The 21,481-nt window shown below is 38.8% G+C and overlaps 1 protein-coding gene across 1 annotated transcript in view; it reads left to right on the top strand.

Moving 5' to 3' along the window:
• B3GALT1 (beta-1,3-galactosyltransferase 1) overlaps nucleotides 1-21,481 on the top strand; it is a 547,925-nt gene that overhangs the window by 198,853 nt on the left and 327,591 nt on the right. The gene's annotated exons all lie outside the window — the stretch shown is intronic.

Below are 21,481 nucleotides of genomic sequence, written 5' to 3'. Positions count from 1 at the left end.
CTCAACTGTGGCAGGACTCCTTGTTGTCCTAGGGCTCTGGGGAAGGTGACATAGACAAAATCTGCCCCAAGGGTCAGTCACAGGACCCCCATGGTCTGAGGTAATTGTATAGCGTAGGCCTCACTTTAATATTTGGTCTGGTCTTGCTAAGTCCTGGTTTAGTTATCTTAGTAGTCATTCAAAATTGATTGACTCAAACACATACTGAATAATGCAGAATCATAGGTTTCAGGCTAATCGGGCCCGGGTACTCTATGGTATTTCTCCTGTGCCTTATTCTAATGTTGTCACAGCTACCACCACATAAGACAACAATGCAGATGCTCAGTGGTCTCACCATGGAAAATGCCCTTTGGCCACAATTCTAGAAGCTGTCTTCTTTTATCAAGATTTTGTCTTGTTTTGGTTGGGGTTTCATAACCTGTGTCTTAAGTTTTGCTTTCTTATTTTTTTAATTAACAGATTTTGTAGAGCAGTTTTAAGTTTATAGAAAAATTAACTGAAAATTACAAACTTCTATGTACCCCTCCCCCCAAACACACATAATTTCTGTTATTAACATATTTTATTAGTGTGATACATTTCTTACAATTATTGACACATTATTATTAACTAAAGTCCATTACATAAGGTTCAGTCTTTGCATTCTACATTATATAGGCTTTGAAAAATGTATAATCTATTTCTGTTGCTATTGTGCTATACAGAATATTTTCACTGCCCTCAAAAAGGTCCCGTGTGCTCCCTTACTTGCCCTTCCCTCTGAATCCCTGGCAACCTCTGATCTCTTTACTGCCTCCATAGTTTTGTCTTTTTAAGAATGGCATATAATTGGAACCATACAGTATGAATCCTTTTCGTAGTGGCTTCTTTCACATAGCAATATGCTCTTAAGCCTTCTCCATGTCTTTCTGTGGTTATACAGCTCATTTTTTTATTGTTGAAAAATATTTCATTTTGTGGAAAACCACATTTTGTTTATTCATTTGCTTATTGAAGAACATCTTAGTTGCTTCCCAGTTAGACAGTTATGAAAAAATGTGCTATAAACATTTCTCTGCAGACTTTTGTGAGTTTTCAACTCATTTGCGTATATACCAAGGAATGGGATTATGTTTAGTTTTGTAAGAAATGGCCAAATTGTATTTCAAAATAACTGTACCATTTTGTACTCTTATCCACAATGAATGATAATTCCTGTTGCTCTACATTCTTATCAGGATTTGGTGGTGTCAGTGTTTTGATTTTTAGCCATTATATTAGGTTTTTAATACAATTAATTACAAAGGAGATTTGACTGTCCAAAAGTCTCTGGACACAGCCACTAGACATTTCTTCAGTTTTTACTTGGTAATGACATTGAGTAAGTATATGAGCTTCCCCCTGGCAACATCCACTGTGGTGATGCACTTGAATGAGATAAATATGTATTTATACCTGAGTGTGTATGTGTATAACTACTGTAACCAAAATTATTTTTAGACTGTGATAACAAAATTAAAAAACACATTTATTTAAGCAAAGAGAGCTGCAACCCAGAGACACAGACTCAGGTAGCAACCCGAATTGTGCTCCATCCATCCAAAGAGGAGACTGCCTTTTATAGCAAAAGTATCTGCCCAGGTTCCCAATTAGGTTCATTTTATGTAAATGAGATATCCAAATTTGTATACTTCTGATTTGTTTGGATCATGCAATCCTGATTGGTCAGCATTATGGAGCAGTTCTGGATAGGGCATGTCTTAGTCAATGGATAGAAAGAAAAAAGTAGGAACTTCTTAAAATCATTGCCTTGGATTGTGTAAATTAGCAGAACATAGGTCAAGAAGCAGAGAGTTTTCAGTCTGAGGTTCTTACCAGTAACCAGAATATGTGAGAAGCCCCTGTCAGCACTGGCCATTAGGCTCTTATTACTTGTAAAATGTGGGCCCTCCCTTGACCATGGGGAGTCCATCTCAGTAGATAAATTTCTTCTTGGGGTTGACATCAAATGAATCTTTCTTCTCCTTGGAGTTTAGATTACTATTCTGTATTATAGAAAGATGTCATAATAGACAAAGACTATTCTAATAATACACGGTTAAAATGAAAACATGCAGAGTATATCAAATGTATTTTTGTTTCTAAAAACAAAATGTGTGCATTTCATGGATCCTAATATTAAGACAGGTCATGCTTGATGTTATTTAAAGTTAGCTTTTTGTAATGAACAACAGTGTTTATTATATACAAACCACATTAAATTAGTCATTTTTAATTTTTGTATGTAGTTAAATTCAGCCATGCAGCTATAACACAGGAAGAAATTCTCCATAATCCTCTCAAATTATAGTAATTTTTATGTGTGCTTGGTACATGTTTCTGTTTATATTTGGTTGTATTTCTTTATAAATATTTCATATGAGATAAACTTTCATAGTAGATGGTTATTTTCTCCAATGTAAGGCCTATTTCTTTCATATTCCTATTTTTAAAACATAGCACAATGTGTTAAAGAAAAAAATTTTTTATGAAAATGATTAAAGAAAGAAAAGAAGACTTTCTTCAAGAGGGACTAGCGCAGTGGATAGAGTTACACAGTAGGGAGAGAGATTGGACTGAATTCTAAATACAACTAGGACAAGTGGACGGTTACAGCCAAGGAGCACTGAGGGAATCAGTGGATTGAAAATTGCTAAGAGGCTGGGGGATCCTTGTTAAACTGACTCACGAGGATTCTGATTGAGGGCAAGCCAGGGTAATAGCTGTAGGGAATGGGGGATGGGAAATGTGATCAGATATCAAGCGAGAGAGGATTTTCCCTAAAGTGAGGGCATAGAATTCTCCCTACAGCTGGACTAAGCAGGCCAAGAAGAGAATCCCAGGTCAGAGTCTAGAAAAGAAAAGGATCCAGAGGAGCCTGACTGATAAAATAGACATGTTCTCTACTTTGTAAAAAAGATGGACTTAATGGAGGACGGATGGAGCAGAGAAGAAAAGAAATTGGCGATCACAGATTAAGTATATATACAAATTTCATAGAGAAGTAGAATGATACAGAGGTGTATTGGCATTGGAAGTACCTTAGATCTGTGTTCCTAAATCATTGATATTCTAGTATATGGAAGACTGGCTTTCAAACATCAGTATGCATAAAAATTATCTTGAGACCTTGTTTAAATCTCATTCTCTTAGACCCCACACCTAAGCGTTTGAGTAATTTGAAAGGTCTGTGATCATTCAGTTTTAAGAAGCACCCCAGATTAATCTATTACAGGTGACCTGTAGGATACACTTTAAAGAACACTGGTTTGTACCATTTATATATCTCCTCCCAGCAGTGTGGTTGATGTTAGAAAGTACCCCTGAGAATACGGTGATAGCTGGGAGCAGGCCAAAATATAGGAACCAAGACAATGTGCCAATAAAATTGAGTAACTCCATGGCTCCTTACCATGGTGTAGTTGATAGAAACATTCTAAGAATTTGAAAAATGAGAAAACAAACTAATTGGAGAGACCATTGCAAAAACTGTGTCCAAGGTTAGGACAGTTAAAAAAGGAACGAAATGCATAATTTGTAAATAGAATAAGTATCTTCTAAATAGATAAAATACAATACAATTATTTCAATATTCAATGAATTACTTATTTCAAAATTATCAGTTATGATATTCTCAGTTATAGGAGAAATGATAAATACCCAAGAGGTCCAAAAATGAAAAAATGATTAAATTAATCAGAACGCCCATCCTAATGGAATATTATTTTCACTGCTTTGAAGAATGATGACATTAGGAAGTGTCTAACATAATGTCATGTCAAAAGAAAAATGAGAATCTATAGCTATATACTATATATGGCACTTTCCATATAAAATATGCCTGTATATGTAGTGAAATTTTAGGCGTTTTGAACTCTAAAATTCTCTTAGATATTACATGGTACTCACAAATTCAAGTGCTAGACTCTAAATCCTAGGCTAGGTGATTTAGTAATATCTGGAATCAGACATTTAGTCATGAATTCTTATTAGTTAAAAGTAAATAATTTTTAAGGCAAAAGATGTTTTGATTTTTTTTTTTTTTAGTCTCTTTCTGTAAGTTCATTATTGGTGTATAGAAATGCCATAGATTTCTTGGCATTAATTTTGTATCCTGCTACATTGCCGAATTCATTTATTAAGTCTAATAATTTTTTGATGGAGTCTTTAGGGTTTTCTATGTACAGTATCATGTCATCTGCAAATAAGGACAGTTTTACTTCTTCTTTTCCAATTTGGATGCCTTTTATTTTTTTCTTCTTGTCTGATCACAATGGCTAGTACTTCCAGTACTATGTTGAACAGGAGTGGTGAGAGTGGGCATCCCTGTCTTTTTCCTGTTCTTAGGGGAAGTGGTTTTAGTTTTTGCCCATTGAGTATGATGTTGGCTGTAGGTTTGTCATATATGGCTTTTATTATGTTGAGGTATGATCCTTCTATTCCCACCTTGCTGAGAGTTTTTATCAAGAAAGGGTGTTGGATTTTGTCAAATGCTTTTTCTGCATCAATTGATATGACTATGTGGTTTTTATCTCTCAATTTGTTTATGTGATGTATCACGTTTATTGATTTGCGAATATTGTACCATCCTTGCATCCCTGGGATAAATTCTACTTGGTCATGGTGTATGATCTTTCTGATGTACTGCTGAATTTGATCTGCTAGAATTTTGTTGAGGATTTTGGCATCTATGTTCATGAGGGATATTGGCCTGTAATTCTCTTTCATTGTGTTATCTTTATTTGGTTTTGGTATTAGGGTGATGCTGGCTTCATAGAAAGAGCTTGGAAGTGTTCCTTCCTCTTGAATTTTCTGGAATAGTCTGAGGAGGATAGGTTTTAGTTCTTCCTTGAATGTTTGGTAAAACTCCCCTGTGAAGCCATCTGGCCCCGGGCTTTTGTTTGCTGGAAGCTTTTTGATGACTGCTTCAATTTCTTCCATAGTTATCAGCCTATTGAGATTTTTAGAATCTTCTTGAGTAAGTTTTGGAAGGTTGTATTTTTCTAGGAATGTGTCCATTTCCTCTAGGTTGTGTAGTTTGTTAGAATAGAGTTGTTCATAGTATTTTTTAACAATCCTTTGTATTTCTGTAGGGTCTGTTGTTATTTCACCTCTTTCATTTCTGATTTTGTTTATTTGGGTCCTCTCTCTTTGCTTCTCGGTGAGCCTGGCTAGAGGTTCATCAATCTTGTTTATCCCTTTGAAGAACCAGCTCTTGGTTCCATTAATCTTTTGTATTGTTTTTTTGGTTTCTATGTCATTCATTTCTGCTCTGATCTTTATTATTTCCTTCTTTCTGCTCACTGTGGGCTTTTCTTGTTGCTCTTTTTCTAATTCTTTGAGTTGTTGAGTTAGATGATTTATTACCATTGTTTCTTGTTTTTTGAGGTAGGCCTGTAGAGCTATAAACTTCCCTCTCAGGACTGCTTTCATTGTGTCCCATAGGATTTGCAATGTTGTGTTTTTATTGTCATAGAAAAAAAAAGATTTTTTGATATTATGCTACTATTAGCTCCAGGCTAACTATCTAAAGTAGTAAGACCCACATCTGGCTGATCATCAGAATCATTTGGGAGGCTTTTTTAAAATGTAGATTCCTTAGAAATTAGACAGGTAATTCAGTTTCTGCAGGTCTGAGTAGAGCCCCTCAAATGTGAATTTTTCAAATGCTGTGGCTTTATTGATTAGCAAGAGTTGGCAACCATGGCTGTCAGCAAGACAGTTTATATCTATAAGATTTCTGCATTGATCAATATATAACCAAAAAAGAGAGATAGAGAGAGAAGGCAAAATAATGTAAAATTCTAGAATGTTCAGTGTATATAATAGTGAATAAAGTAGAAGGTCAGAGGAGGGGAAGAGTAACAGGAGGAGGAATATTTGGGCGTTCCTTCAAGAACAAGAGCCTCTTAAGTCTTAGTGGCAGATGTAAGGTAATACTGCAGAAACCAAAAGATTCATTATCATTTTCAGCAATCTTCATGCTGAGATGGAAGGTGGTGAGAAAATAAGATCTTGAAACATTTAGAGATGACAGTAAAATAATGCTCCATTTGGGGATTCCAGCTTCCTCACCAATCCAAAGTATAAACCCTCGATCCCTTCCCTAGAGGCCTGGTCCCTTCCCAGGCTTTTGCTCTCAAGTCAGATACAGGTGTTGAGGTAAGGGATTCCTCCTAGGAGAAGAGGCTCCTCAACGTTTGGGGATGAAAAGTCATGTGTAGCCTGTAAATCAGTGTTTCTTAAGGGGCAGGGAAAGAAAGAGTGGAAAAGCACACAGAATGTTTGTGGAAGGACAACACATTTACTGTTTATGTTTATTTCAAAAATATGGCTTTTAAAAGGCAGGGAATTAATCACAGAATAAGTTGAGCTTGAATCTTTGCAAATTAGTATGATTTTCTTATTCAGAAGAAAGGTAGAGGTGAGATCTATTTCAGTAGTGGGACCACATATACCTGAATAAGTCAGCCAAATGTCTTTCTTCTGTGACCTGAATTTCTGCTTCAGTACAAATGCTGTTGTTTAAATGTACATTCCTCTAGCTCATGTTACCTAAACAGGTAGTAAATTAGTTTAATGTCACATAGGACCTGGGATTAGGAGGTCAACAAATTTTCTTAAATGGAAAAAGCCATTACCAGCTTGATTAGAGTTAATTGAGGAGTGAGTGTAAATGAGGCTGGATGTGATTGGTAGTCATATTGAGCAGGGCCTCAAGTTCTAGAATAAAGAGTTTTGACTTGACTTTACAGTGAAGGTTCCTGAGGATAATGAGAAGCTAAACTTGGGTTTGAAGAAGACAATCAGCCAGCAGTAACGGAGATGGATTAAAAAGAGGGGGATAGGAAATGCAATTAGCATGCTAAGTAGCTAATTACCATGAGAGACAACCTGGAGTAGGCTGTTGGCAGTAAAATGAAAAAAAGAAAGTTAGTGGATAATATAGGGAAGTTTTCCAACTCAATTAGAGTAATATTGATTAATCATCTACTAAGTGCCAGTCACTGTTCTAGGCTACTGGGACATCATTGAACAAAATAGAGTATATATTCTCTCAGGAGAAAACAAACATAAGGAGCAATAACCAATAAATATATTTTTCACTTATTATAATATACTATATATATATAATATGTATATAATATGTTGGAATTTGGAAATGTTATAGAAAAAATATAAATTTGACTAGAGTAAGAGAAATCACGATGGAAAGTGCAGAAGTTAGCAATATTAAATAGAACTGTTGTTCAGGGGGCCCTCATTGAGAAGTGGGGATCTAAACAAAGGTTTTTAGGAAGGTGAGTAAGCCAGTACTCTGAAGGAAGGCCATTACATGAAGGAGGAAAAGGAAGAGCAAAGACCCAAAAATGGGAGTGTGCCTAGGGTATTCTAAAAATAGTCACATTTTAAATTTGAAATCTATCTCAAGTCATGCTGCTCAACTGTACCAGTCACCAGCTACAAAAATTGAGGATTTTGCTGCTGGAAAGAATCTCCCTCTTTTGCAGTTCTGCTTCAGGCCACATTGAATTTCTAAAAGACAAAAGAGATAGAAAGAATAAGAGTGAATTAAGGAGTCAGCCTTGGGTCATACCCATAGTTAAAGTCAGAGAAAATGGAGGAGAAGTCAGGAAAAACAGGATAGTGCCTGTCCTTAAAAGCAGTATAAAGAGGCATGGCCAAGAAAAGGAGGCTCTCAGATGCCAAATGCAGCAAAAAGATTAAGGGGAATAAATACTGCAGAAACAAAACAAAAACCCATGGATCTGAGAGAAGGGTCATTGGGGCTACTAAAGCCATGATGTCCCTAGAGACAGCAGTCTTGGTTGATTGAGAGCACAAGTTTACAAGGTTCCCAACTGATGATGTTTCCTGTACCAGATACAATGAAAAATCTGTGCTCTTAAGAATTAGTAATATCTTAGACCAAGAGTATGATAGTTTTACACTATCCATTAAATATAGTTTAATAACGTTTTGTAATCTGTCTTTGTGAAAAAAGTGTTGACAAATTTGAAAGACTAAAATTAAATGTTAGGCTTCAAACTAACAGTGTGCAACTTCTCCATCCTCCTTGCCCTTCCTGTCTGCTTCCATTTCACAACAAGGCACAATATTGACATGTTGAAGATGTGAGGGCTCCACATGCTTTAAGGGGGCAGTATTGCAGTATTGCTTCATTTGCAGAAATTCTCTGGACCTAAGTGTATTTTTTTTGTTTTTTGTTTTTTGTTTTCAGCTCATCACCAAAGCTTGTATTTATTAATGCAGGGTTTTTTAGGACATGTTGATGTTCTGGTTTCAAAAACCCAGCAGAAACACATGGTTATTATGGTGTTAAGAGCAGAGCCTGCCACTATTTGATGACCTCTTCAATAGCTCCCTGATAGGACTTTTTTTTAATGTGTAAGAATTAATATATAGCAAAAAGTAATGGCTCACTACACTTCTATAAGGATGTTAATAAAAGATGTATAGAAGTGAAGGGATTTATAAAATTGGTACAGTCAGCTGTGGTTCCTGCTCTCTCTGCTATGACCTAGAATTCATTTTTTTCAAATATCTTTTTATGCTTGTAGTGAACCTACCAGAAAGAGTGAGTTGAAAGCAGTTTAAATGTTTAAAGAACGGAAAAACTATTGGTGAAACAGCACCAGGTGTTACATCAGTGGAGTCAGTCCAGACCTTGTTTCAGCAACCTTGGTACTTAAGTTCAGGCTAAAAATAAATTCAAAGGCAAGACTCAAACTATAAGAGAAAGTTTATTTAGAAAGTCGCAAATATAGAAGAACTGAGCCATAGAAGAAGTGGGCTCAGGAAACAAGTTAAAGAGGCAGAGGAAGGGCCCTTTGAGCTTAGGAGAAAGAGAGAGGCAAGGAGTCCTACCTGTTTTGGCTCAGTGTATAGAGCATCTAAGGGGCTCTAACCCTCATGACTAACAACATGCCAGGGTCAGGGGAGGGTTTGAAACACATGACCAGCGATATGAAAGGTCACAGTGTCTTAACTGAATGATCAGTGATTTGCGAGGGGAGGTTTTACCAGTTTTGCCCATTGCTAGGCACCTGAAGCTTTCAGCCCTGGTGACCTTCTGTACCTGGCCCATCGTTCTTGCTCTGCTTATGTCTGTCTAACTGCCTACCACAAAACATCCTATATAATAAAAGGCTAATATGCAAATAGACCAAACGGCAGAACAACTGAATAGCTGGTTGCTATGATGTGCGCTGACCACCGGGGTCGCATGCGGAACATGGCGGGCATTGGTAGCATGTGGCAGAATGTGGAACATGGCAGGCATCAGCCATGGCGGGATGGTGGAGAAGGTAAGCTGGGATGTCAGACTAAGGTGGGGCACTGGTGGCTGTCATGGGGAGAGCCTCTGATGGTTACTGGAAGTTCTTTTCTCCTGCATGCCACGGTCTGCCTGGTGATTGCACCTGCTGCTGGCGCTGGCCCCACTCGTACCCACTGCGCCAGAGCTGCCGCTCACACCCGCTGCTGGCGCTGTCAGCGGGTGTGAGCGGGGCCGGCGCCGTCAGCACGTGAGAGCAGTGGCAGCGTGAGTGGGCTCCTGGTAGACAGGACTAGGGTCTGCGGCAGGAGGGGCAGGGCAGGGGCCAAGAGGATGGGCTGAGACCCGCCCCTGTGCCCACCGCAGCCTTGCAGCCCATAGTTCCTTTCAAGGTGCAGGGATTCGTGCACTGGGCCCCTAGTATTAATATAAGAAAAGGGGTGGGCTTGTTATTCTGGGAAACAAAGAGGGAAAGTGTGTGAAAGCTGATGTGTGATAGATGTTATTTGGAATTGCAGGATTGATTGCAAGCAACTTTCTGAAGGGGGGATCAGGTTCATATACAAGGTCAATCCCCTAGCCCCTTATTTTCTTCTTTCCTCTTCCTCACAGACTCCTATCATCCTGCCCCTACTAAAACCTGCTCTCAGGAAAGGATCCGCCGTTAGTCTTTTTATTTCATATGACTTTAAATCAGTGTGTTACTCTCCCAAATGTATTTACCTTTTAAATAGGAGTTGAAGGTTGTGTCTCCATTAAAATAGTTACAAAATAGCCTGCTCAGTCTGTAGGGAATTTTATAGGTTTGTTTTTGTGTGTTTTGGGGTTTTTGTATTTGTTTTTGTTTTTTTAACTTGGTGGTTGCACTTTTGCATTTATTTTTGGCTTCTGTTTCAAAGTAAAGGAACTGTGTTTTTCTCATAATTGCAACATGATGATAGTCTCCTTGCTTTTAATTAACCTGCCTTTTTCTTTCTCAACTTCACAAATACATTGGCTAAATTTCTTAGCAAATGAAAAATTCTCACTGCACTGCTTGTATGTGCTTTCCACTATTTGACACAACTATCATTGTGTTTCAAATGAAAAATTCTTAAATTAAAATCTCAATTTTACATCCTGTGATAAAAATCATCATGTTTTCCTTGTAAGCACTGGCCCAGAAATGTTTTTTTAAAAGGTAGCATTATTGGGTTTTATTTCTTGGAAGGGGGAAAAACATCAGTCATAGTAAGACAGAATCTAGTTTATTTGGTATTATGAGATCAAGGATTTAGCAGTAGAGAAATATTTACTAAATAAAATAATTGACATATATAAACACTAGAAGGAGTTGCTTAGAAATAAAAGGTATTGTAAAGGTCTTTATTTGAATCGGTCATTTTAAGTGCATAAACAGCTGAATTGTTCATTTTTATAAGCACATAAGTATGTATGTCTTTTATTCTTCAATATCCAAAAATACAAAAGATATGTGCTTTAAATAGAGTAAGAGAAAAAATAATGTTTTATGAAAGCATCTCAAAGCTCTCAGTTAAAGGATAAAAGACATTATGCTTTTTTTCCCTTTCCCAACAAAGAGCAGCAAAAGAAAAATTTGGATGGAGGAAGTAAACAAACCAAGTGAGAATGTGTAACTTGGCTGAAACCTGAAGGTATCATAGTTAAATTAACTTGATTATCTGCTTTACTACCAGGAGTAGTTTAAGTAAAATCTTAGGGATGGGGGGAGGTGGGTAAGGAGTCTGTGTGTGTGTGTGTGTGTGTGTGTGTGTGTGGCGCGCACGCGCTTGTGTGCTCATGAACGCATGTGAGACAGTCCAAGAGATAGATACTGAGAACGAGGTCAGAGAGAAGAATTGGAGTTCCAAGAGAAGGAGAAATTTGATGATCTTTCAAGTTTATAGTTTACACTCATGATGGCTTTTGTTGCTTTGGAAACATCATTTCCCCTTCTTGCATCTGAATTTTTTTGAGAAAACTCCACTATATGTCAAAATAGCCTCACAGGAACGATTTAATAGTTCCTGCTAAAAGCCTGTAAGAACTCTCAGGACAGAAGATGCAGTTTTGTAAAGGCATTCTCAGCCTCTGTCACTCTCAATTTAACAGATGGAAAACCTGATTAGTTTATTTACCAAGCTGGCAGTTGTAGAGATGACAAAGCAAGAATAATTCTTCAGAAATTGTTAAATGCCAGTTAAATAATGGCTAGAAATTACACATTGACCTTCTTCAGTGGCACTTCTCAATTATGGCTTCAGTATACCCAGTTTTAGTTCACCACTTTTAAATGAAAAATAATGAGGAAGCATTTCTCTGGGATGCCATTGGTATGATCTCTGGAAAGAAATTTTCTTCCTCTATATTTGTTTTATGAGTTGTGGGCGTTTTTCTTGAGCATATGTGGATGGTCTGGCTATAAACATCACTAGAATAACTATAAGCATCTAAGAGGCTCTGTGCAGTCCGAGGTTCCCAGACAGAACATAGTAGGGGGAAAATGCCCATACTGTCCTTGTAATAAAGGCGAGTGTTTGCTCATAGCCGTGTGTGTGTGTGTGTGTGTGTGTGTGTGTGTGTGTGTGTGTGTATTTGTTGTGTGAATACATTGCTAGTACATAAATCTAAAGATGAATATGGCTGGTCATCTTTAGGCTAATGTTATTGGAACTTCCTGATTTTAACTTATTCCTGGGGCGAGAGTAGAAAAAATTGTTGAAGAATGATTCATAGGAAGAGATTGAGCCCAATAAAGTTTGATTTGTTTGAACCACAATTCTTTGATAGTAGGTCTATCATATCATCTGGGATAGTGGAAGTATTAACTATATTGAATAATTAGAAAATAATCTAATTGGTTTGCTGCTAAATTCCTAAAGTAAAATAATAGTGTGATCTTTTAAAATTGACACAGGAATCAATAAGGTGAACAACTTCATGCTATATAGATTTCAATAAATTAAAGAGCAGTGATCATAAAATTATTACCCTTTAAATAAACTTGTGTGGAGAAAGTGAATGGAAATGGGCCTTGAATTTACAAAACTAAAAAGGAAACTCCTTATGGTGGATATCTTGAACTAATTTTTTTTTCCTTCTGATAACAAGTCTATTAAATGGTAAATGAAAACAAATAAAAAAGGTTTAGTAACTAAAAATTCCAAAACCTTATATTAATCACTTTGTAATTAATAACATAATTTTTAAAATACTAATACATAAGATATCCAGTAACTATTACTAGTTTTCAAATCTCAATTTTCAGTTTTTTTCCTCTTAAGCTTTTACTTTTTTTAAATATATTTTATTGATTTTTTACAGAGAGGAAGGGAGAGGGATAGAGAGTTAGAAACATCGATGAGAAAGAAACATCGATCAGCTGCCTCCTGCACACCCCCTATTGGGGATGTGCCCACAACCAAGGTACATGCCCTTGACTGGAATCAAACCCGGGACCCTTCAGTCCACAGGCCGACGCTCCATCCACTGAACCAAACCGGTCAGGGTTCCTCTTAAGCTTTTAAATATGGTCTTAAAAGTTTCCTGATTTTAGCTTGAAGTTCAAACTTGAAAGATAGTACTAAAGCAAAATAAAAAACCACCAATACATTTTTTTAATCCTCACCTGAGGATATCTTTGAATAAGGTAGACAGAAGAAGGTAGATGGAGAGAGAAACATCAATTGGTTGCCTCCAGTATGTGCCCCAACAGGGGATCAAACCCACAACCTTTTGGTGTATAGGACAACTTACCAAGCAACTGAGCCACCCAGCCAGGGCAAAAATATACCAACACATTTTATTTACAAAACCAAACCAATGTTTTAAACATTGGGAAACAGTTTATAGTTGTCTCTTAGTTGTTATGTAAATATAAAACCAATTAGACCTTTTCCAAATTTGGAACCATTTTGCCCCTAAAGACAGCTCTCAGAAATATTAATTCACTCTTCTATAGCAGTAAAAGAATGTCAATGAGGTTGAGCCACCAGTGGGTTGCTCTTGCAGTAATTAAATACCCAGAACTTTACCTTGAAGTGCCTTGCGTCTAGCCTTTAAAGTAGTGTTGAGTTTGAGACAAGTATATGAATGAATTACATGTGACATTTATGGTAAGACTCTAGAGCCTAATTTCTGCTCTAAACTCTTAAGTGTTAATTCCTTTGAAGTTTTCAGTGTCCTAGTGAAATAAAACTTGTCTTATATCACTTCAACATCCCATTTTTCTCTTTTAATAGAAGCAAAAGGCAAAGGATCATGGGTAGTTTATTCATTCATTTAAGGAACATTTATTAAACATCTCCTTTGTGGTAGGGCAGTAAACAGGTGGTAAAGTTTACATTTAAGTAATGGAGATACTATACATTAAACACATTTTGCCAATCTTTCCATAGGTACAATGATAAGGAGCAACATAAAGAAAAACACAGGGTGAGATGAGTACATATCACAGAATGCCTTAAAATAGTCAGAGGGTTCAGGCATCTCCAGAAGAGAGACAGATGATGGTAAAGGGAATGTCCTAATATAAGCAACCAGGATGTCCCAAGGATGCAATCATTAGGGTGTTTCCTGGGCAAAACTGGGGGACCACAAATGTAATTGTATATGATTTTAATGAATATAACATGTGTGTAGATTGTTTCCTGGATTTTAAAGTTAAGGTTCTCGACATGCTGCCACTAAAAATTCTTAAATTTATCTTCATAATCTTTCTTTCTACCCAACCTAATGGATTGACTCAACTATTACAAAAGTGTTGACAAGCAGTGAACTACCTGATGGGCATTCATGTGTGACTCTCTGTGGAAAATTCAGGGGTCCATATACTTCAAATCAAGATCTTCAGAGTACCTGGTTGCCTTGAGACTTCCCATCACTTTTCTATCACCTAGGCCAGCAGTCGGCAAATTCATTAGTCAACAGAGCCAAATATCAACAGTACAGTGATTGAAATTTCTTTTGAGAGCTAAATTTTTTAAACTTAAACTACTTCTAACACCACTTCTCCAAAATAGACTTGTCCAGGCCATGGTATTTTGTGGAAGAGCCACACTCAAGGGGCCAAAGAGCTGCATGTGGCTCGCAAGCCAAAGTTTGCCAACCACTGACCTAGGCTCTGAATCCTGAACACTGGTAAATGTAAAAAACCTTACTGTTAAGTTTTTATCATGTTGGATTCTTGAAGGTTCCAATAGCTGATATGTTTTATATCATAACTAGAGGCCCGGGGCACGAAATTCGTGCATGGGGGAGGGGGGATGTCCCTCCGCACAGCCTGCACCCTCTGCAATCTGGGACCCCTCAAGGGATGTCTGACTGCCCGTTTAAACGGGCAGTCGGACATCCCTCTCACAATTCAGGACTGCTGGCTCCCAACTGCTTGCCTGCCTGCCTTCCTGATTGCCCCTAAATGCTTCTGCCTGCCAGCCAGATCACCCCCTAACCACTCCCCTGCCAGCCTGATTGATGCCTAACTGCTCCCCTGCCAGCCTGTTTGCCCCTAACTACCCTCCCCTGCAGGCTTGATCACCCCCAACTGCCCTCCCTTGCAGGCCTGGTCCCTCCCAACTGCTCTCTCCTGCTGACCTGATCACCCACAACTGCCCTCCCTTGCAGACCTGGTCCCTCCCAACTGCCCTCCCCTGCTGGCCATCTTGTGGTGGCCATCTTGTGTCCACATGGGGGCAGTCATCTTTGACCACATGGGAGCAGCCATCTTGTGTGTTGGAGTGACAGTCAATTTGCATATTATTCTTTTATTAGATAGGATTAGATAGGATAGAGGCCTGGTGCACGGGTGGGGGCTGGCTGGTTTGCCCTGAAGGGTATCCCGGATCAGGGCGGGGGTTCCCTTGGGGCATGGGGCGGCCTGGGCGAGGGTCTGTGGTGGTTTTCAGGCCGGCCATGCCCTCCGGTGGCCCAAGCGGAGGCCCTGGTATCTGGGATTTATTTATCTTCTATAATTGAAACTTTGTAGCCTTCAGCAGAGCTAAGCCTCCTGCTCGCTCTGTGGCAGCAGCCATTTCTGTTGGGATTTATTTATCTTCTATAATTGAAACTTTGTAGCCTTAAGCGGAGGCCAAGGCAGGCCAGGGCTGAGGGAACTTGGCTTCCTCCATCGCCAGGGGCAACTCAAGCCTCCTGCTCTCTCCAGCTCCGTGGCTGCCACCATTTTTGTTGGGATTTACTTATCTTCTATAATTGAAACTTTGTAGCTTTAAGCGGAGGCCAAGGGAGGCCAGGGCAGGCAGAAAGCTTGGCTTCCTCCATTGCCGGGGAAACCCAAGCCTCCTGCTCTTCGGTGGCTGCAGCCTTCTTGTTTGGGTTAATTTGCATACTCGCTCCTGATTGGCTGGTGGGCATGGCTTTGTGGGTGTAGCAGAGGTACGGTCAATTTGCATATTACTCTTTTATTAGATAGGATGTCAAAATATCATAGATTGGCATACTACGCTGTCAATGTGATCTCCAACCTACATTTCCAGCAACATCATTCACTGCTTCTAGACACAAATTCCATGCTTTGGCCAAAGTACTTTATTTACTTTTTCTCTAGCATACCTGAAGTTATCTCTATTCCAAGAAATCCCTCCTATGTTAAATGCCCACCAAATTTCTCTTCAAAAGCCTATTCAGTTTTCATAATATCATCACTAACTGACCACCTTAATCTAGAGTGCTTTTTTATCTGAATTCCAATTTTAGAAATTGTACAAGCTCTCTAGCACTGTTTCATATTCCTGGATGTACACTACTTGGTAACACTTATGAAATCGTGATCGCCTTCCTTGCGTTAAAATTTTAAGTGTACTTTCTCTTTATTTTGTGCATAGGTTCCATTTACATAACAGATCTATATAATGTCCTATATTCTAGATATCCTTTTTATGCTTCAAATTCATCTTTCTAGCTTATCTTTAAATCCTTAAAGACAAGGTGCTTTGCCCAAATTCAGTGTTCAATAAATGCAAGTTGCTAGGTTGAGAAAAAAAGAGACTTAACAATAACCACCATGCAAAAGAACTGCTGTTATCATCACCAGGAACTTTCTGGCTCCCTGGACTAATAGGAATGAGTACAATTCCATAACAGATTAATTGCTATGAATCATGAAGCAGTTAAAATACTCTGAGAATTTAAAAGCTATACTTGAATTATAATGATGTTTCTTAATTCTGTGTCAAGCCCATAGATTGCCTGTCTCCTATTGTTTAGCCAACTTTATTTATTTAGTGCTAATAATTTCCTGAGACTATGCAGAACATTGAATTGGAATGGATACAATTCTAGCCTATAGTCAGTATTCTAGCATTAGTTTAAGATTAGATATTGTATGCAATTGCACATCAACCATGAAAATAAACGCTAGCTTGTTTCCAGGATCTCAAAATAAATTATCTTAAATTTAAGGTTTTGCTTTTTTTTCTGTTTTCATTGATTGGTTTTCGATGGGAAGGCAAATTACAGGACCATTTGCTACATATAGATGCCTCTTTTCTCTTAAACTTGTGATGAAGGAGAAATAAAAAATGACTTATCAGAGATCCTTCAATTCCATTGATAGTTGTCTGATTAAATTATGGTACATCCATAAAAAAATGAGTATATAATTCTCTACATACCTATATAGAAATATCTCCAAAATAGCCAAGTGAACAAAGCTAGTTACAGATCACTATGCATGATATGCTCCCATTGGTATAATTATGAGTCTAAATGAATATGGGAGACTCTAGATCAGGGGTGGGCAAACTTTTTGACTCGAGGGCCACAATGGGTTCTTAAACTGGACCAGAGGGCCGGAACAAAAGCATGGATGGAGTGTTTGTGTGAACTAATATAAATTCAAAGTAAAGGAGCGGAGGGGAGAGCAAGAGAACCCTCCACTCTTTCGGCTCCGCGGGCCGGATAGAACAGCCGAATGGGCCAGATCCGGCCCCCGGGCTGTAGTTTGCCCACGGCTGCTCTAGATGCATATGCAATATGTATCAGGAAGATTATGCAATGGGCTAATTATGCAGATGTCTTTGGAGAGAGGGGAGATGATTAAAATGAAGAAACGCGAGGGAAAGTTTTTTAATAATTAGCTTTGTATGCTCTAAATTTTTAACCATGTGAGTGTATTCACTATTAAAAAAATAATATTTAAATTTTTAAAATAAAAATACAAGGGGAGAAACAAAAGAAGAGTAATTATCTTAAATGTGATGGAGCCAGTGACAGTTTTCTGAAAACTATAGACATGTATCAAGCCTATAAGAATCTGAAAAATATCTTTAAAGCTCCTCTTTTTGATATTGTTAACACTCAAAATGCTTCAATGTCAGTCTCAGGAAATGTGAATAGGGATTTCAAGGAGAGAGGAAATAGAATAAAATCTCATGACTCCCAATGGAAGAACATGGAAGTAGTCAATGTATTTGTCATGAGGTGTTCAGTCAACTTGGACTTGGAGCGCACACATTCAAGGCATGATGGAGAGCTACCCAGAACTCATCAATCCCTCCCCATGTCACAGGAATGCACTTTAGATCCAAGTGTATTGAGCACCATCCTCTATATTAAGCACTTTTCTGGAATCTAAAAATAACAACAAATGATACAGCAATAATAAATAACAAAACCCCCTGCTTTCAGGAAGCTTACATTGTAGTGGGAGATAGAGATAATAAATATGATCTATAAGGAAATATATGACATAGTAAATGATGCTGATTGCTAAGGGAAAACAAAGCAGGGAAAATGGACAGGGAATATTGATGGTGGAATTACAATTTTGTTAGGATGGCCAGTGTGGCTGGAGCTGAGTGAGAGCAATAGAAAATGAGTTCAGGAAAGTGAAAGGGAGAGAGGTTGCACACCACACAGGACTTAGTAATTCTTTGAAAGGAACTTGGCTTTTACTCTGAGAGAGATGGGAAGCATTTGGAAGGTTTAGAACAAAAGCCTGATGTGATCCATTTGCATTTTTTAAGGATTACCACTGTGACTCTTGTGAAGAGAACAATGAAAGAGGGTGAGAAAAAAAGTAAGTCTAGGAAGTAGATGATGAATGGCATGTTAGGAACTGGAGAGAAGTAGAATGTACTGATTGTAGATGTAGAGATAAAATTAAGGTTCTGATTGCCAAAGCAGACTCAAGATGAATTATAGATCTTATCTAGTATTAACTTTGCTAATAATTCATGGATACAAGTAATAACTGAATACAAGCCAACCATTCTTCCCTTGGGGACGTGTGAAAACAGTGCAGGTCTCTGTAAAATGTTCTTTACATGCGTGATGACATGCTCTGGTTCAGATATAACATGAGATGTTTAAATAATATATGTGATACATTGCTTTCATAGGAGTCATTTCAATTTTAAAGCCTCCTTTTTTTATATCTCTTTAATTACATAACATGTGATAATGTTCATGGAGCCATGCCTTACAAATTCATAAATTCAAAGTTTTTGTTGTTGTTGTGTCATAGTTTTTCCAACATAAATAATTGTAGACAAGCCAGATACATCCTACTAAAACCATACTTTAGATAAGGACTCTCCAACTAGTAAATACTGTTTGTATCTTTGCTAAGATTGTCATTGGAATGTTTACAAAGGTCAACTGGGTCATCTCTTTCTTTCCCAGATGAGTTAAGGGACAAACAGATTGCAAGCCTGCTGCTAACTGTTGCCTTCCTAGAGAGTCAAAGATGATGATTTGGGGTTTTCACCTGAATCAGAAGGACAGACTGGTCATTAACTGTGATGGGGAAGACAGTGAGTAGAGCAGTTCCTGTGGAATAAAACTGTAGGAGCTCAATGTTACACATTCCAAGTTTAAGTTGGAAATTAGGCATTCAGATAGAAATGACAATTATTCAAATAGTTATATGGATCTGGAAGTCAGGAAGAAATCAGGAATGTAGATATAAATTTGGAAATCATTAGCATATAGATTTATAGCCATGAGATATGATGTGATCATCATAAGAATGAGAATAGATAGAGAAGTAAAACTTAAAATGGCAACATTATAAGTAATTAAAAATATTAATAAAGAGCCTTAAAAATAAATATACCATTTCATTAAGAAATTTTCGTTTAAGTTATTCAACCTGTGGGATAACCATAGAAATGCTGATGGATGTTTACTGTCATGTTATTTTAATAAAAAGGCACTGAAAACAGTCAGTGATAGAAAATAGTTAAATTGTGTTCATTCATTCAAAATAATGGACAAATGTCTGAAAAATAAAAACAAGTAAAATAGATTAATAATCTACTTGATTTTAGATAAACCAAAAATATATTTTTGAATAGATTATTTTTTTAAGCAGGACAGTCTTCCAAATGTTCGCAAGTAATTATCTCTGAATGGCTGGTTTTCCATTATCTTCTTTACTGTATTTTCCAAATTTCCTACATAAATTGTATATTCAGAAAAAAATAAGTTATCTGTAAAGAATGGAACAATGGATTACTGAAAAAACAAAGACAATTAAGATGAATTTTAATTTTAATATAAAGAACAGTTTTCAACCTATTCATTATTATCTAGCAGCTAGCATGGACGAGCACAGGGATACAGTAGTGAACACAACAGAGTCCTTTCCCACATGGAGCTCACATTTTGACAATAAAGAGACAAAATAAACATGAGATCTGTTGACAAGTGATGGATATTATGAAGACAAATGAAGCAGGATAGAGGGCAAACTGTCAAATGAGTGACACACACCCTGAACTAAAAGTAAAATTTAAAATAGAAGCTGTGACAGCAAGCATCCTTCTCTTTATATAAATCTATTACTTATATACATACATATTTATAATTTATTCTTAAAATGTATTTCTATTTAGTGGCAAAAAAAAATAAGACAACTGCTTTTGTTTCTTTTTAAGTGTTTGGAAGAATTCACAGCCTCACCTATGGAGTACTATGCCACTTTAGATCTCTCAGATCTCTAATGGAGTCTGATTATCTATATAATCTATATAATAAAGAGGTAATATGCTAATTGGTCCTAACAGTGTCACAGTCGTGACCAGGCTGAGCGCGCACAGGAGCTGGTGGGCGGGGACAGGGGTGGGGACTTGCACCACCAGGACATGAGGCTGCCGCAAGGGGCAGCCCCCCTGGCGGAGGCGCACACAGGCCCTCAGTGCCGCCCAGCCCAGAGGGGGGCGTCAGGACGGGCTTCAGCGGCCCCCCGGCAGAAGCACGTGCAGGCTGGCGGCACCACCCAGCCTGAGGGCGGCATCAGGATGGGTGCAGGGCCTCGGCGGAGAGCTCTCAGCACTCCTGCACTGGGGTCTGAAGGTTCGGAGAAGAAGGGAGAGCACATAGGCAGTTAGGGGGGTTAGGCCAGGAGGGGAGAGGAGACAGGCAGTTAGGGGGATCAGGCCAGGAGGGGAGAGCAGTTAGGGGGCTCAGGCCAGCAGGGGAGCAGTTAGGGGGATCAGGCAGGCAGGAGAGCAGTTAGGGGCATCAGACAAGCAGGTGAGCACTTAGGAGCCAGTGGTTCTGGATGGTGAGAGGAATCCCAGATTGGAGAGGGTGCAGACCAGGTTAAGGGACCCCCCTCCCCCAATGCATGAATTTCACGCACTGGGCCACTAGTATCCTATCTAATAAAAGAGTAATATGCAAATTAACCGTCACTTTGCGACAAAAATGGTGGCGCCCATAGCCACAAGATGGTGGCACCCAGTCCTCTCAGCCCCGCCGGAGTCCCCCAGTCTCAGGGAGGGCTGCCGCTGAGAGCCTGCAGAGTAAGCGGCCTGGCGGAATGCTGCGCAGAGGCCCTCCTGACCCTTTATAAAAAACAAAAATTCACTCCCCACGGCCCAATCCCCTCCCAGTGGTGGCAGCATGGGGTCTCAGCCTGGCAGAGGGTCGCACCCCCATGGCGTGATCCCCTGCCAGTGGCGGCAGCCTGAGTTGGGGTCTCGGCCTGGCAGGGGCGCGCATCCCCACAGTGTGATCTCCTGCCAGCGATGGCAGCCTGGGCTGGGGTCTCAGCTTGGCAGGGGCGCACACCCCCACGGAATGATCCCTTGCCAGCGGCGGCAGCCTGGGCTGGGGTCTCAGCCTGGCAGGGGCGCACACCCCCACGGTACGATCTCCTGCCAGCGGTGGCAGCCTGAGGTCTCAACCACTGATTCACAC

This window comes from Plecotus auritus, assembly GCF_963455305.1.
Source record: "Plecotus auritus genome assembly, chromosome: 5".
Classification (NCBI taxonomy): Eukaryota; Metazoa; Chordata; class Mammalia; order Chiroptera; family Vespertilionidae; genus Plecotus; species Plecotus auritus.
The sequence above is the reverse complement of the archived record's forward strand: the minus strand, read 5'-3'. Positions and strand labels throughout refer to the sequence as shown.